Raw genomic sequence first — 3,977 nt, 5'->3', positions numbered from 1 at the left:
GATGTACAAGGATCTACGTACTCGTTTCTGGTGGAAGGGAATGAAACGCAGTGTTTATCAGTTTGTTTCGAGATGTTTGGTGTGTCAACAGGTCAAGGCAGAGCACCGACGACCTGGAGGATTGCTTCACAGTCTGCCTATTCCTGAATGGAAATGGGAGTTTATCACTATGGACTTTGTGACCCATTTGCCAGTATCCCCGAGGAACTGTGATGCTATCTGGGTGGTGGTGGACCGACTCACCAAGTCAGCGCATTTCATTGCCTATAGCCGAGAGTACTCTGTGGATCGCATGGCTCGGTTGTACATTCAGGAGATCGTTCGACTTCATGGAGTGCCTGTGAGCATTGTCAGCGATCGGGACCCCAGGTTTACTTCTAGATTCTGGGGGAGTGTTCAGCGTGCGATGGGTACTACTCTCAGTTTGAGTACAGCCTATCATCCAGAGACTGATGGTCAGTCAGAGCGCACTATCCGTACGTTAGAGGATATGCTTAGAGCGTGCGTCATGGATTTTGGTTCAGCCTGGCAGGATCATTTGCCGTTGATCGAGTTCGCTTACAACAACAGCTATCACACTAGTATTGGGATGGCACCTTTTGAAGCGTTGTATGGGCGACGTTGTCGTACTCCACTCTTCTGGGAAGAAGTGGGGGAGAGACAGGCTGAAGGACCGGAGTTTATCCAGCAGGCGATAGACATTGTTGATCAAATCAAGAAACGGATTAAGACTGCACAGGATCGTCAGGCCAGTTATGCTAATATCAAGCGTAGGCCTTTGCAGTTCGAGGTCGGGGAGAAAGTGTTTCTGAGAGTGTCACCTTTCCGCAAGATTCTCAGATTTGGCCTTAAGGGCAAGTTGTCTCCCAGATTTATCGGTCCGTTTGAGATCTTGGAGAGTATTGGCGATTTGGCTTATCGACTAGCTTTGCCACCGCATCTATCCAGTATTCACGACGTGTTCCACGTATCTCTGTTGCGACGGTATGTGGCGGATGAATCTCATATTTTGCGGCGGTCTGAGGTTCAGGTAGACAAAGATTTGACTTATGTTGAGAAACCTCTTCGTATCCTGGATTATAAGGATAAGGTTTTACGAAACAAAGTCATTCCTTTGGTTTTAGTTCAGTGGCAGCGCCGAGGCACTGAGGAAGCTACTTGGGAGCTTGAGGACAGGATGCGTAAAGACCATCCTGAGTTGTTTTGATTTCATTCTTTAAGTTGTATTCAGTTGCAAACTCTGTAAACGTTTGATTTGAATAAAGAATGTTTCTGATTTCTGTATTTGCATTCGGTACTTAAGATCTGATTTCGAGGACGAAATATCTTAAGTGGGGGAGAATGTAGTAGCCCGTGCCCTAATTGAGTAATTAAAGGATTAATGCTAATTAATTTAATTGGGTATTGGACGGATCGAAAGCTCCGAAGGCACGATCGGAAGCTCCGATCGGGATCGGAAGCTCCGATGAGGATCGGAGGCACCGATGATATTACGTCATCCATGACGTGTGGCTGGATCGGAAGCTCCGATCAGGACCGGAAGCTCCGATCACCCCTATCCGGAGTCATCAAGTGATATTTTGACACGTGGCAGATCAGGATCTTCGGAAGCTCCGATGGCAGGATCGGATGTTCCGATCGAGGTTCGGACGTTCCGATCAAGGATCGGAAGTTCCGATCGTTGTCTATAAATAGAAGGCCGAGACTTCACTTTCTCCTTGCTAATTCCGGATTTCCTCTCTATTTCTAGTCATATTCGAGTTGTTCTAGCCTTCCTAGGCTTGAACCGGGAGTCGTCTAGATGTTCGATAGTCGTAGCGGAGTTGTGCCCAAGTTCTGGAGGCATCGACATCAAAGGGCTAACGACGGACGAAGGTATAGCTTTTGCTTCCTATAAATATTTAGGTGTATGCAATAGCTTAGTTAAGGCTTTTAGAGCACTTTAATGATAGTGGTATCATTTGGCAGTGTAGAGCAGACTATAGGCGTGGACCTAGAGTTGGTAGAGCTTTCACTGTTTTGAGGTACGAAAGTACTGTTCGAGATATCCTGACTGAGTATGCATGTATTATATGACTGCATGATTTATATGCCATGATATTATGCTGCATTCATTTGCATCTTGCTGTATCTCCTTCGAGATGTCTGTAGTAGGGTTGTACCCTATCCTGTTAGTGGATGGACTTCCATCGATTTGGGTCCGGCGTATCCACAGTTATCTTGGTATGGGAGCCACCTCCTGAAGCGACGGCACAGCGTGCTACATACCAGGGCCCGGTCTGTCTCTGTTATCTGATCCTTGACCTCGAGTCTATAGGGAGTTCACTTTGCATGCATGTATACTCATACTCTCGCACTGAGCGTTTTATGCTCACGTCTCGTACTCTGTATTTTCTGGACACCCTATTCCATGGGGCAGGTTTGCGATTGGACGAGGAGGATGGATCCAGGAGGGGCTAGTCAGTGGTTGGCCAGCTAGAGTTTCGTCTAGGTTTTATTACTGTTGTTTGGGTTTATACAGCTATTCGATTTGGTTGTATATTATTGGATAATTACAGATTCCTTTACTTGGGATTGTATAATGTTATTGGTTTCCGCAGTTTTATTCTGATATCTGTTTAATTAAGTTAATTGCATGTCTAAGTTCTGTTTAGTAGGTGATCTGGGTAAGGGTCACTACAATTTTGGATACGGGTTACTACAGTACTATACTGCCTAGTTCAATCTTATTCCCATTCAAAATCAAGTGTAACGCTCCAAAAATTTATTAAAGAATTAATTGGCAATTAAAAATAATTATTGAGTTGGAAAAATAATTATTACTGCCAAATGAGTTATAGAGTGTATTTACAAAATACACGTGCCAATTAGTCAATGAGTTTGACTATTTCTGAATATCTGGTAATATTGGCATTTTGAGATAATTATTGAGATAATGCAATTAAAAATAATTATTTATGCCAGATAATTTAATTTGGAAAAAATAATCAGTTTGGGTGACTGGTCAAATCCTAAGATTGACTCAATTTATTTATTAGGAAATTTACTGGTCTAGTTGACATGTCAAAATTCGCTATTTCAGATAATTGTAAAAATGTGTTAAATTACATATTGTTGAAAAATAACACAAGAGCATTGAAATGGATCAGTCCGGGTCATTTTAGGACCAATTTTTATAATATTAAGTGGTACACTCTCTCACGCACTAAACACCTAAAACACACACTAAAACCCTAACCCCATTCACGTCCCGCCGTCGTCGACCGCCGCCTTTAGCTGTCGATTGAGCATGCCATCTTGTAGCTCTCGTCGAGGCGATCACAACCATACAAAAAATCGTGAGTTTTGGTGTCCGATTAGGGGAGCACGACGTCGAGAAAGGGGCGACACTATTCATCATCTTCCTCACGCGAATCGTCGGATTTCAGGTCGATTCTTTTTGTTTTTGTGTTGTTAAAAGGTTCTAGGATGTGTGTAGATTATTTCCCAAGCTTATTACATCATTTTCAATCGGAAATCGCATGGATCGGAGCTTAGAACTCGCCACAGCCGCCGCCTGTAAATCACCGATTTCGGCCGCCTCGGTGGTCCTATTTGGTCGGGTATTAGTCCATTAGAATTGTCTCGTTGAGTTCTACAAGCCTACAAAATTTAAGAATTTTTGGAGTTGTTCTGCGATTTTCCGATAACCATCGCCATCGCCGCCGTCTTCTCCGGCCAGCCATCGGCCGTCGACATGCTAACCATTTTTGACCGGTTCAAAGTGATGGATCCTAATATCCAAATTTCGAGTCGAGATTCGAAATCGTTAAGCGGTGAGAGCGCAATAAAGTTCGGTAATTTTGGTCAAAGTTTGACCTGAGTTGACCAAGGTTGACTTTTGACCATCATATGATTTTTCGCAGATCGGAAGCCAGTTGAGGATAATTATAGGCAGAAATCAGCAGTTTAGGAATTTGAGCTTCCAAAATTGGACA

This window comes from Henckelia pumila, chromosome 3 (assembly GCF_033568475.1).
Source record: "Henckelia pumila isolate YLH828 chromosome 3, ASM3356847v2, whole genome shotgun sequence".
Classification (NCBI taxonomy): domain Eukaryota; kingdom Viridiplantae; phylum Streptophyta; class Magnoliopsida; order Lamiales; family Gesneriaceae; genus Henckelia; species Henckelia pumila.
This window is presented reverse-complemented; position numbering follows the sequence as displayed.